Source organism: Equus caballus, chromosome 22, assembly GCF_041296265.1.
Source record: "Equus caballus isolate H_3958 breed thoroughbred chromosome 22, TB-T2T, whole genome shotgun sequence".
Lineage (NCBI taxonomy): Eukaryota > Metazoa > Chordata > Mammalia > Perissodactyla > Equidae > Equus > Equus caballus.
This window is the reverse complement of record NC_091705.1, coordinates 41,610,001-41,624,699: the sequence shown is the minus strand read 5'-3', so window position 1 is coordinate 41,624,699 and position 14,699 is coordinate 41,610,001. Positions and strand designations below refer to the sequence as shown.

Genomic DNA, 14,699 nt, shown 5'->3' with positions numbered 1-14,699 from the left:
CTTGATTAATATTCAAGACACCAAAGGGGAAAAATCTCTCAACCCCGAGGTTTATATTGAGATCTTGATACTTAGCAATTCAGAGGAAGAATGTTTGGAGAAAAGTCTGCCTCCACCTGTAATTTCTGTCATTTCCCATTGGGTTAAAGGCTTTTTGGTTTACATCTCTGACTGTAAGAATAAGAACCAACCTGAAAAGATCGTGGACACCAACTCTGAGTGTTGCATGTTGGACAGTCAAAGCTTCTTGTATATAACGGTAAAATAACACATCCTCAAAACATAGTACTGTATCCATGGACAAGACTGTTTTACGATTACAGCAAAGCTTCCTTCCTGGGATTTGAAGAATATGGAACAGAGTGTTCTAGGATAGAACAGAATCATTCCCAGGTGGTAAGAACTCCCTTTTCGATGCAATGGGGGTAATTGGGGGCATTCAGAGCAGCACAGAGCTGCATTTTCCAACAGAGTCCTGGAAACCCAGTATAGACAAGAAAGGAAGTGATAACAATGCATCTCTACGATAATAAAATCATTGGACCTATTCATGTAATTATTCCATACAAATATCGAAGACGTAGGCAGAGCAAAGATGACATTTTATCACCACAATTGATCCTTTAGGCTCACTCAAAGCAACTCATTTTACTCATATGTATAGTCTGTGACCATTATTCATGTTAGATGTGTGTACAATTAGATGTGTATACAATTAGGTACACAATTATGCATCAAAAACCTGGGTGCCAGAATATGAAGTGAGCCAATGTGCTTGGCATTTTTATGAGCAACTCTGGATTTTGCAGACAGATTTACATTATAAGCGTTCTAAGGAAGGATCGGGACTGCAGAGAATGGTGTAGATATATTTTTAAAAGATGCTTCCAGCTCACAAGGACTCAATTTTGAAGCCCACTCAGGCATTCTGCATGTACAAGCACTTTCTCTGGATATAATTTAAGGGCAGTTTGAAACTTTGGCCCAATTTGATCAAATATTGATAGACGGTCCAGTAAAACGTGCTATGGGAAGCCGCTACTTTACTGCACATTGACACTGTAAATTTGAAGAGACACTGTCAACCTGCTGAGCTCTGAAATTTACTTCCCTAAAAGGCAGATAAATCCCATGGCTAACGCTGGAGATCTGTGTTAAATATACATACTCATGTACCTTATGTAAGGTCCTGCACGATAAATTTCTCTTAGAGTCTAGTGCTAGGAAATAGTTTGTCTTTCCTGATGAATGTGTCTGCTTTCTTATTAGAGAATGAGGGCCCTGTGACTCATCATGTTTCTCTTTTTGCCTTTGCAGCCAGGGACCTCTGAGTCTCATTTTGCACTCAGTTGTAGCAGCTCTTCTTAGCTTAGGTTTTCTGGTGCAATTGATCTGTCCCTTCCTCATGAGCTTCTTATTCTTTTTTCCCTTTACTTTCATGAATTTATTTTTTTTCTGTCTTTTATTGAATGTCATCTCACATTCTTTTTAGAGAAAGGAAGAAGAGAAATAGTTAAAACATACTCAGGTCCCAGGAGTCCTTCAAGTAACGTCAGTGAAACTTTGTTTCCAACTTTCACTTGCCTGACACAAACCAAACATCTGGATACATAACTATTATCTGATATACAAGTGCAGCCTCCTCTCTTGTTGCCTCGCATCCTGCTTAATTGTAGAGACACAGTCAGATTAACCTGCCATAAAAAATTAGGGCAAGCCTCTTCCCCCGCCAAGATGTTACCTGGACTCCTGATGAGTCCCTGCTGCAGTAGCTAAAGGCCAGCCACACTTCACACGTTAGTGGGCTTTTAAAGACTGGAAAGTGGAGATGCATATTTATCATACGGAGGAATTATTGGAAGAGATGTTTTTTCTCCCTATAATGAGAGCGAGATTTGGTTCTAATTAGGCAGACCTGGAATTGTTAAGTAAAAGGGGAAAAAAGGAAGAAGAAGGGAAAACGCAACCAGATTCAACGTCAGCAGAGTTACAACGTCCACTTGAACTGGCAGTTCTCAAACTCGCCTGCGTCAGAATCACCTGCAGGCCTGTTAACACAGATTGCCCGGCTCCAGCTCCATAGTTTCGGGCTCAGTAGGTCTGCAGTGGGGCCTGCGAGGATGAATTTCTAACAAGTTTCCAGGTGATGCTGATGCTGCTTAAACAGCTTCACCCTTTCCCCAGAAAAATCCAAACAGGCTCAGTTACAGCCCTAAAAGCTCTCTTTCCCCCTTATTCGATCCCAGTGCTGTTCTGCAGCATGAGAGGGAGGGAAAGAACGGGAAGAGAGCTAGAAATGTGTGCTAAACAGAGTTGATTCCAGTATTTGTGTGAGTCACAATAATAACAAATGGTTTTTGGAGGGCTTACTCAGACCAGGCCCTGCGCTAAGAGCTTTATAAGCATTATATCATTTAATTCTCACACTAGTTCTGCAAGCCAGGAATTGATATTACCCCCTATTTACAGATGAGGAAATTGAGGCATAGAGGGTTTAAGTGACTTGCCTGAGAGCCCAGAGACAGTAAGTGTTATACCTGGGGAGTGAGCTCACGCCTATGTTTCCAGAGTCCACGATCCTAACTACCAGACTAGGGAGCTTTCTCTTGAGGTAGAAACAGAGACACCACACAGCCCTTTTAACTTTCATGAGATTCTTTTTCAGAAACACAACATCATAGTGTAAACCGAGCCTATTCCTCGGTCTTTGGATTTCAGCTCCTCGATTGATCTTCACAGCAGGTGTGCTCCCCACTTAGACCCGCAAAGCAACAGCAAGCGCTTCCTACAGGAAGTGAGGGGTGGCGCCAACAGCGACCTGGGAGGCCAATGGCAATTTGTTTAATTGGAATGTGGCCAGGATTTTAAGAGTAAGCGCCTCTTCATGGGGCCAGCCATAGCCACAGAGGCTAGTGGCTTCTGGCCTATTTACAAGTAGCAGAAATGAAGACGGTATTTCATGAACTCCAGATCCTGGCTTGTAGTGTGAGGTGGGACCCAGCCCTTAGGCTCTCTGTAGCATTTTTGGCCATACAAATATTGACCATCACCTTGTCTACAAGGATGCTGTGAAATGTGCTAAATAAAAGGAAATGAGACTAAGAAAAAAGGAGATAGGGAAAGGAAACTACCGGTATGAAAAATTAAAATGGACCTAAAATAATAGCATTAATAATAACAACAGTAACGGGGATGATGATGGAGAGAGCAATAACTAACCTTTATGAGACTTTCCCTCTTGGACGAACACGGTGCTAAATGCTCTGTCAACTCATGGATTCATTTAATCCTCTAAACAATCCTATGGATAGATTCTAATATTGTCCTTCTTTTTCAAACAAGGATGGAGACTTTCAGGAAGGAAGCAACTTGCCCATGGTGACATAATTACCAAATGGCAGAATGTGGATTCACATCCAAGCAGAGTCATAACCACGGCATGACCTGAGCTGGTACATGGGGGTCCATGTCCCAGGCACCACCTCTGGGCATTCAGTGGCAAGAGTCTGCTCTAGCCCACTGGTCCCACTCCTCTTCCTCAGTAAGAACCTGTGGCTGGTCCCCCCTCCTCACTCACGGAAATCCAGAACGCTGCTGACTTTGAATCTTGACTCAGTAGCCACATTGGGGGTTGTAAACACAAATAGCGAAAGTTCCAGCCGATCGTCGCCATATAGGACAGTGGCTGCAGTGTTTTAAAACCGAGTTTTTAAAGAGGCCCTAAATCCAGATTTGGATGTGAAATATCCTGAGTTTTACATGAAGCCTCCTATTAAAAGAAATGGTATTCACTCATTTATTTTAAACACAGCATGGACTGAAGAAACCAAATGTGTGGATCTCACTTGAATAGCAGGTCTGTATAGTTTGTGACCTCTAACCTATGGGCCAAGTGGCCAGACAAAAGGAGGATGCATTTTGCCCACAATTCCACCAGTACCCTACGGAGCATTGATCATTTCCACAAGTTTCTCCCAGTGTTTAGATTTTTAGAAAGGAAGCCCGAGAGGAGAAAAGCACTTTAAATTAGGAATCAAATATTGAACAAATGAGAGAAAAGAATAAATCTGTTTGAAAACAGTCTCCTAGCACTAATGACTAGGATCTAAAAATAATCCCAACATATTTTTAAATTGGAAGAACACCCAGAAAAATAAATTGAAAGATAAATTGGGGAAGATGTTTTTAACAAGGTGAAACAAAACAGGATTCCGTGTAGGGGTAAGAATATGAGAGTCGCATCCTGAGTTAAGCTTTTTCATGATCCTTAGGGTACGCAGAGTGACGCCGGGAAAGGGGGCCGGAGAATGCAGCGCAGACGAGGACTCCTGCAGAAGGGACATGCAGCGCAAGGAAAGACGAGTTCAAGCTCAGTCCTGCACTTTTAGGTCACCTGATTTAAAGGCCATGCTAGGGTGTGGTGGGACAAAGACAAAGTAATCACTTTCAAGGTGACACGGAGGTGTTAAATAGTTACAAACGCTGCAAGTTCCGTGGAGTAGGGTTCATGTTTCTCGTTATCTGCCTGCAGCGACTATTTGCTGGCTGCCTTCCAGCATCCTTCCTACTCTTCCCCTCCTATCAGCCCCTTGTTTCCATTAGAGACCCACAGGATTATGGGAACCCAGACCCCACTTCCAGGTCTGACAGTGGAGCAAGTGACCTAGGCTAAGCACGTCAGTCCATTTCATGCCCCTGAACACTGAGATTGGTTTGGGAGCTTGGCCTATGATGGGAGGTGTTCTAATTACAGTGACTACCCACACAATTGCTGGGAAAGACAGAGAAATAAAACACTTTCTCTTTCCTGCTGCATGTGAATGAGGAAGCTTGGAACTCCAGAGTTTTCTAGCCGCCATCTTGGGGCCATATGAGAAGGTAGCCCTAGGAGACAGAAAGAAGTTGCATTTTTGGTGATATTCTCCACTTGCTAGATCAAGCCTTCCCTGAAGTGTGATGACCTCTGGGTTTTTCAGTTAAGTGAACTTGTAAGTTCCCTATAAACCAGTTTGAATTGGACATTTGACTTGTTACTCACAGAAGAATACTATTGGTGCAATGCTTATCTCCCTCAGTAGATTGCAGAATCCTCAAAAGTAAAATCCACGATTTAATTTAAAAATATCTACATGGACCAGGAACTGGAAATACCAAGATTAATAAAACCCCATGAGTGGTACATATTCTAAAGGGGAAGACAGACAAGTTACACAGCTACTACACAATGCGATCCTAAACTATACAATTATGGTGCTGAAGCACAGCCGAGGAGGCTCTTAACCATTGGGTGGGGATGGGTTAGAAGGAATATGCTGGCACTCCCCAAGGCAGGTGACACTTGAGTGTCCTCCAGCCCACGGACAGTCTTAGAAGATATGAGGCTGTTTTATCGACTCATTACAGGAAAAGAATTCGTATTTTCCACCTCCATTAATTGTAGACCACTTTTGCATTTTTTTTTTCATATCTGTGTGGTATTCTTATTATATTTACCTAATTTTGAAAGTTGACTATTTTTAAACTTAAAAATTTAGTTAAGTCTCAACTTAAGGAATAACAGCTACTAGATCATGATTTGGCCACATTAGATATGTCTCTTTAAATACACATTACAATAATATGTAACTATTAAAGAAAAAATGTATGTTGGTCCACGTGCTACTAAAATCATGTTGGGACCCACAAACCACCAGCATTACATCCACTCCACTTGGAGAGATCCTGAATGGAAAAGCAGAAGGGACTTATTAAGTATGACTGATAGAGTGTAGTGGTTAATCATGGGCTGCAAAGTTGAGGAAACTAGAGTTCAGACCCAGCTCTGCAAGTGACTAGATCTGACACCAGGCAGCTACTTAACTCTTTGCCTCATTTCAGAAAGGGGATTTATAATGCCCTCTGCTTTACAGAGTTGTTGTGAAAATCCAATGAGATAATGCACATGGAGTGATAAGCACAGATCCTGGCACATGGTCAGATGCCAACAATGGCACCAATAATTGGGGTGATGATGATGATAACTAGCGTTCTTTAATCACGGAAAGCATTAGCATTGGGATAAGAAGCAGCACCATTCACAGCCATTCAGTTCTCCTCTTCTTCCAAGTTCATGGTAGAAAACACCTTCCCTGTCTCCTTAGAATATAGTGATAATGATGAGCCAAGCCCTCTCCCCTCAACTCATGTTTGATTATAGCACGAGTGGAAAATAAGTTTTTGTTATAAGTCATTGTGATTTGGGGGATGTTTATTATGCAGGGTTGGCTTCCTGGGCACGTAGACTGTGAAGCCCACACCCCTCAACTCATGTTTGATACGCAGCCTGAACAAAAAGGACATTTTGAAGTGCTAAGTCACATGATTTGGGGGTTGTTTGTTACAGCAGCATAACCTAACTGATCCTGCCTGATACAGGCAATATAAAGCAGTAGGCTATCTTTTTTTCACTGATTTATCTAATTTCCACTTCTTGAATTCTAAGCCTCTCACAACATTTTGGGACCCATAAAGAGGGAAACGATTTCTCTGAGGACCAGGAATGCTCATACCTGGAGTGAGGGTGAGTCACGTGGTGGAAGGATGCCTGTGCTGAGCATGGGCAGAGAAAGGCTAAGGCTCTGTTCACTTTAATTGCTTTCATTCCACTAATCAATTAACATTCAGCTAATAATCCCTTTCAAATGAGTCATTCTCACCCATTAAAGGCTGATTTGTTGCTAACTGCACCAGCTTCTGGTGAACCCACCCTGTTCCTCTGAAACTGCTTAGTGATGCTTTAATGGAAGTTAGGGCTGGGGTAGACTCTCTCGACAGTGACAAAAGGAGTCAGGAGTAGGGAGGGGACAGGAGGGAGGCAGGAAGAGAAGTCCTAGGTAGTGCCAGCCTGAGTGATTGAATTGGAAACGAGCCGTTCCTCGGGGTTAGCAAATGATTCTTCATCAGGCAGCAGACTATTAAGCACACCTAGATAATAAACGGATGATTTTCACAGTCATCTTGCGAGGTCCTCATATTTTCCATTTTTAAATTCCGTGTTACTTTTAAAAGATTCGTCCATTACGATGATTTACATCGCTGAGCTGAGACAATGATGCCCTTTAATGTCAGAGGCAGAGCATGATTATTTATCATTAAATCAGCCTTTTTATTATTTTTTTTTTATTCTTCCCTTCCTGGAAAAATCTTTGAAAAATGCTCCTGTCACGACGAAGATGGGGGCTTTCTTGACTTTGAGTCCCTTGAACAGGGGACCATGTGCAGCTCAGAGCATCCTCGAGAAGAGAGGAGAAAGCAGCAAGGCCCCTCCTCACTTTTCACCCTCCTACCCTGTTCCAGCAGCATGATCACTCATGAGTTAACAGCATCATTTTACTAGATGGTGTCTAATGGCATGACATTGAATTCAGATTCCATTTATTCAAAAATAATGAGGTAGAGGTCCCCATGCCACATTTCCTCCCTATATTTCAAATATAGCACTTTATTTATCCATGCCACGAATGTTTGTCAAAGGAGTGTTCTGCGCCAGGCACTGCTGGAGACCATGAGAGAAGAGAGCAGCAGCAGACCGAAGATGCCCCTGTCCTCACAGCACATATACTAGTCCAGGGGCTTTCAGTGGTGGCTGTCTTGACTTTGTGGACCAGCTAATGCTTGGCGGTGGGAGCTGTCTTGTGCACTGTAGAGTGTTTAGCAGCATCCCTGGCCCCTACCCATTAGAATTCAGGAGCACCCTCTTTCTAGTTGTGCCAACCCAAAATGTCTCCAGACATTGCCAAATGTCCCCTGGGAGGCACAATTGCCCCTAGTTATGATCCACTGTTCTAGTGGAAACAATAAATGAAATATACACAACAAGATAATTTCACACAATGGGAAGTGCTATTGAAGGAAATTCAACCTGAAATGGTTGAAGGAGGATGGCTAGGACGGGGCCAGTTCAATGAAGAGGTCAGGGGGTGCTTCACAGAGGAGGTGATGGTGAGAATGCTGAGAAGGGGAAGAACCAGAGACAGCATCAGAGGTGGGGGCGAGAGCAAGCGCAAAGACTGGGAGGACAAAACGGATGGGCTGTTTTCAGAAACAGAAGGAAAGACAGAGAGGCCGCTGTGCAGGGGTGAGGGAGGGGACGGTGTTATCGACGACACTGGAGAGGTTGGGAGGTGGGCAGGGGAGAGGCCCGGGTAAAGAATTGGGCTTTAACTACAGCGTGGGAAGCCAATGGGGGTTTTAAACACAGGAGTGATATTACAAAATGTATCCATTCATTCCACACATAGTAACAGAGGACTCATTCTGTGCAAGGCAGAATTCTGGGGACGGGGCTCGAGGGAGTGGGGAGGGGTGCCGAATTTGGTAAGATACAGAAACAATTAAGTCCCTGTCCCTGACCTTGAGGGGCTCCCCGTCTACTGGAAGACACCACCATGTAGGCCAAAAAAAGTTATAAATGCTAATACAGAGATGGATACAAAATGCTGTGGGCACATTTCCTAGAATAGGAAGAAGGGGGAGGTTCCTGGAGGAAGGAGAAACAGAGCTTTAATCAGGAGAGGGAGGCAGGACGGAACTTGCCGCAGTGCAGAAAGCACTGCGTAGAAAACCCACAAGTGGCAGGAACCCGCATGCCTCAGGTCACTGCGGAGTCCCCAGATGCCAGCAGAGTCCCTGGTTGGTGAGCAATACTTGGTAAACGGATGCCGAATGGATTTTTGTGCATTCTCCATGTGCAGGGTACTTCTCTAATCGCTGTACGTGCTGCTATGGACTGGATCGTGCCCCCCCCCAAAGTCATATGTTGAGCCCCAATTCCCACTGGGAGGGTGTTTGGAGGTGGGGCCTTTGGGAGATAATTAGGTCATGAGGGTGGGGCGCTCGTGATGGGATTGGTGCCCTTATAAGAAGAGACATGAGACGGCTTGCTCTCTCTCCCTCTCCCTGTCCACCACATGAGGAAATCAGGAAGAGAGCTCTCACCAGAACCGCACTGTGCTGGCACTCTGACCTTGGACTTCCAGCTTCCAGAACTGTGAGAAACAAATGTCTCTTCTTTAAGGCCCCCAGTCTGTGGTCCTTTATTATAGCAGCCGGGCTGACTAATACCCATGCATCACTCCTTCCATCCTCACTGTCCCCATGAGACAGGGAATGGAAGGGAAGCTCCAAGACAGCAGAAACGTTGTCTTCTGTTTTCACCCCTTTATCCCCAGTGAATTTGACATTCTCTGGCACAAGGTAGGTGTGTCATAAATGTTGCCTGAATGAATGAATATATAAGCCTGAATGCAAAGCAAAAGAGTTGTTGTTGCTGTTGTTTTATCATATAGGCAATGGGAAGCTATCATTGATAATTAAATAAGTTTAATTATTTTTTGTGCTTCTTCTGTGCTTAGTACTACTTACTATGAGTCACTGCATTTGTTCCTCATGATTTTTGTGATAGGTTCTGGGGATTTCATGGTGAACAAAACACATGTAGTCCCACTAGCTAAGTGAGGGTGACAAAATTAATAAATGGGTGATGGGACTGTCACCTAGTCTGGAGCTCGTGGTCAGCACTCTACAAATATTTGTTAAGTTGATGCAGTTGAGAACTACTTCCTGTTCATACAGAAAACAGCCGAACTGCCAGGCTCATGCCGCTTTACATACTTTCATATCCTTGCTTTACATATCTGCTCATTTTATGATGGCTACCTCTGGCTCCCTTTTCATCTGTATGATAAAAATGCTTGATCTCAAAAACTATTAAGGGCAAAGATGAACGTGACATTTTCGTACAGGAAATAGCCAACTTTCATTAACGAGTACAGCCTGTTGGGAAGTAATTGTTAGGACGTCTTCACTCCCTTCGTATCAATTTGGATAATAAACCTTCTGGGAAAGGGGATCCCAAGGAGAGAGACTGGTCTGGACCCCCCACCCCCCGCCAACAACATTTTCAATACGATGGTTACAAAATCTGAAGCAGTCCATGAATATCAGTCTGTGAGGCTATTAGATGACTTGTTTTTTCCCCAATCAGGCCAAGGTGAAACAAGAAAAATAAGAAAAAATTATTGTGAATTTTTTATCAAGTATTCAATGAAAACTCCTATCCTTTATTCTGAGATTATGGAGGGATAGTTACAGTTAATGACGGCTTGTTTTCTTATTTTAATGTTTTTACTTGGCAAAATAAAAAAGAGAGCCACCTGGAGTTAATTTCCTAAACATTTTGCTGTTCTTTGAAATGCCAAAGAGTGGGACCCACTGCTGTGGAGGAGAGCAATCCCAGCTGGAACTGGGAGGTGGGAAGGGCCCAAAGAGAAGTTGGGGAGGAACAATGCAGGACGGAGATGTGAGCAAGTGGAGAAACTGAGCTTCTCCAAAAGTGTGTGTGTGTGTGTAGCACCACAAAAGGGGCTCATTTAAGAAAACAAGGAAGTCCTAGAGTGAAATGGAGACATGAACCCTCCCAAATCAGGGAATGTTCTAAATTGGCTCAGCTGCCTGGGGGTCTGGGAGACAGGTAAGAGACTCACGCTTCTCAAAATTCAGTGTGTGTTCGAATCACATGGGGATGTTATTAAAATGAAGACTCTGTTGGTTAGTTGTGGGAATGGCCAGAGATTCTGCATTTCTTACAAATCCAGGTGATGGTGACCCTGCAGGTCTACAGACCACATTCTGAGCAGCACAGAGTTAGGTGACATCCATGCATAAAGGGCTGAAAAGGGTGACTGACTGGCCAACTGGAGAGAGGAAGGAGAGAGAGAAGGATGGAAAGTGATGGAAGGTGATAACGGCCAGCCAAAGTGACCTTGAGGTGCTTACTGGATATCAAAGTGACCCCACTGGTAATTAAGATGCAAGTTTATTTGTCAATCCTGAGTAGCACTGACTCATTACAGGGCTGTTCATCTCAAAATATATTACATTAAAATATAATACATACATAGCAGTTCTCTGAAGAGTCTTGGACCAGAGTGTGGTGGTCAAGAACACTGGCTCTAGAACCAGACCTGGGTTCACTCACAGCCACATCACTTCCTAGCTGTGACACCTTATTTCTCACCCTCTCCAAGCTTTGGTTTTCTCATCTGTGATGTGACGATAACTGTACCTACCGCATAACTTTGTTTTTTAAAGTTTCTAGAACATTGCCAGGAACAGAATACAATAACCCTATTGGGAAAGCAGATGGAGAACTGACTGCAGAGTGACTCAAAGAGGAATGAGCCATCTACTCTTTGGCCAAAAAACCCAGCGTCAAGGAGGCAACTATGGGGTTGTTTGCTTTTCCCAGTTTAAAGAAAACAGCTCTCAACACTGACCATGGGGAGCTTACGAATCAATTTGAATTTTCCCCTTTATACAAATACAATATATGGTCATTCAGCCATCTGTTCATTCAATCAATCAAAAAAGAAACATTTTTTGAGATCCTACTATGCTCCGAATGTTCCATATTCATCAGAAATGCTTTTTGTTAATACACTTTCCCTGGTGCAAAATTGTACTATTCTGCTGGTTCTGGATTATTGGGGTTATAAAGCAGAAAATAAGGCCCTAGCTTTTTATCAATAATATAATCATGTTGGATTGGATGAATGAGTACTGTTGGTCTTTTTTTATTTAAAACTCTGGGTTTCTTTATCTGGCCATGGTTTAATTGGAAAGAAAAGTATTCAGTAATTTGTTACTGGTATTAATAGTGGGATTCTCAGCTAAAGTGCAATCTTTGAAGTTGGAATCAAAAGAGGGTGCTCGGGGTTTAAATTGTAGCCTGTGATACGTGGCAGCCATGCACAGTGCACGACCTGTACACCCATTCCTGACGACTCTGCTCAGCTCAACAATTTAATATACAGCAAACAGAGGGTTTTACAGAGCAAAATTCAGGCCAAGCTGGATCAATGTATTTCCCTGAGACGTATAAGACATGCTAACAAAGAAAGCTGTTTGAACAAAGTTTATCAAATATGATATTCACTTTTTTATTGTATTAGTATTATTGTTTGTAAGTATTCCTGTTTAAATGGCCAGATTTGATTAAGTTACAAATGCGACGGTTTCATTATAACTAAGCAAATCTTGCAGAGAACATTTAATAGGGAAAATGTGCAACTCTACAAAATAGAAGTTTTCTAGAGGGGAAAATAATTCCAGTTTAAGCTTTCAGTTGGTTGGAAAATAAGACTAATAAAACTGGAAGGATATCAATGACTGGCAATTTGGGGGAAATCTTTAGCTTTTCAGGTTTGACACTCCTAAAATATGTTTGAGGTCTTCAATTTACAGTGCAATAAAGTTGTTTCATTCTCCAAACAGAACCATATTGGTGGTTAATTTGCTCTGTTTTTATAATCACTGCAGCAATAAAGCTGTCATTTTTCCCCTTGTGACATGTGTCTCAGTTTGTCATAACTCAGGACGTCAGCATTTTCTTGTGTTTTGTTGTGTTTCCAACCCCGTTGGCCAAGCAAAAGAAGACCACTGACCTCCCTCCTAAAGGTCGGAGGCTGGGCACACGCAGAATCCGACCAGAGGAACTTGCAGCCAGCTGGTCCCAACCACTGCACGGTAAAGTCACATTTTCCACTCTGAGTTATGGGTGCTGTGGATGGGTGGATTTTTCTTTGTGATGCTTCCTTCAGAATGTGTGCTAGACATGGAGGATTGTGTGGGTGGGCTTTTGATGATCCAATGAACATGAAAGCAGTTTCAAAAATCAGTCTTTTCTCATGCTGTCCTGTGATGCGATATGGTGGATGGTTAGGAATTCAAATTCTCCGACTCCACCCAAAGGACTGTTGAATGACTTGTTTTTTTGATGAAGAACAAGATGGTCAACATCTGCTCAGAGGGATGAAGCAAGAACAGGAACAGGAGGTGGGAGTATAGGCTCACGGGCAAGAGCCTTTTGTACACTCTAAGAGAATCTAAGAGAATCAACAATGACAGTGATGGTGATGATGATAAAATTCACAACATCCCAAAGGCCTGAGATGCCATGGAGCCACAACAGCAAAAACAAAAACAGAACAAAATAAAACCAAAAAAGTCCTCAGAGCTCCCTATTTGGGTCTTTTTGGGGAATTTGTGCAGAAGGATTCCTACACGGATGGAAATAATCTGGTGTTTTTGGTGATTGGTCCAAGGGCCTGACATTTGCCATTGAAAGAACATAGAAATTTGCCTTCAACAAGATATCCTAAACATCTGAACTCAGACAGAAGCTTTCTGGCTGAGAAAATCTATTTCCTTAGTCTCCTAAACTTTTGAGTTGAAAATAATATCATCAAAAGTTTATGCAACTTCTCTCTTCTTATTTTTAAAACAAAATAAATGATCCCTGTCACACTTGCCTAACTTGGCCCTTATATTGACTACTTTTTCTCTAAAACTCTTCAAATTCCTTATGATCATTTCAGCCCTTACATTGAGATAAAATTGTGCCACTTAGCTCTGGTTTTGACATTCATTTTGAAAATGCTTTAATTGGCAAGTGTCAATTCCCTTTAAAACATGACTAGTTCATCAGAATCATTGCTGACTTCCCCCCTTTGCTGAGACTATCCTGTGCCCCAAAGTTCTCCCTTCGGACTGCCAGGGGAACAATGTGAGCCCAGACTCTTAAGCCCTTATAAGCCTATCAAACGCCTCCTCCCACAATTTTATTCAACCAGGGGAATTTTCTATTTGCCCAGGACAAGTGAACAATTCATTATTTCAATAACTGCCCTGCCCATGTCATTCCTGAAGAATAAGCCAAGAATTAACCACAGGCTTAAGTTCAAGTGACACCCAATCCCCAATTACCCAATTAATATACTCCTGAAATGGTTCCACTTGCCTTCTCTCATCTCTCTCTATCCAGTGTGCTGTCTCTCTCTCTTTTTTTCTTCCTAAAGACTAAACACATTGTTCGCATCATTAAGAAAACCATGCTTAAAACTATAAACTGTGTTTTCACTCTCAATTCTATATTCAAGGCGAGCTATGTATTGATTTAAGGTAATCTCTTCAGCCTTGAATATCAGTATTAACCTCCACACAATTCAATGGAATTGGTTTCTTGGTGTGAGATACAAAATGCTTTTGTCTTTACAAATAGGCTTGATAAAGTAGACATGCTGACACATAATTTATAATGATATACATTAGTTTTGTGAGTAGAAGTAAGATAGGAACACAGCCAATGAATTGGCTGTGTTGTATTATTATTTTTAAATTATTTTAATTTTCCTCTCTAAACCTAATTTGGATTTTAGTCATTAACAATGTCATGCTCACAATCATTCTACAAATACTCAACTAGATGTCTGGATATGCCATTTGTGTGTATAAACACACATGCACATATACACAGAGATAATATAAACAGACACCCATGTACACACAGAAAAGCACACACGTACACAGAGACAGTGTAAACACATACACACTTGTACACACAGAAAGACAAACACATATATACAGAGACAATATAAACACACATACACTTGTACACACAGAAAGACACACATATACACAGAGACAAGATAAACACATACACACTTGTACACACAGAAAGACAAACACATATACACAGAGACAATATAAACACACATACACTTGTACACACAGAAAGACACACATAACACAGAGGCAAGATAAACACATACACACATGTCCACACAGGATGGAATACACACACTTCCTTTCATTCTCCTGGA

At 42.2% G+C, this 14,699-nt stretch overlaps 1 protein-coding gene across 7 annotated transcripts in view; it reads right to left on the bottom strand.

The window, feature by feature from the left end:
- Nucleotides 1-14,699, bottom strand: part of TSHZ2 (teashirt zinc finger homeobox 2) — a 439,082-nt gene that overhangs the window by 391,853 nt on the left and 32,530 nt on the right. The gene's annotated exons all lie outside the window — the stretch shown is intronic.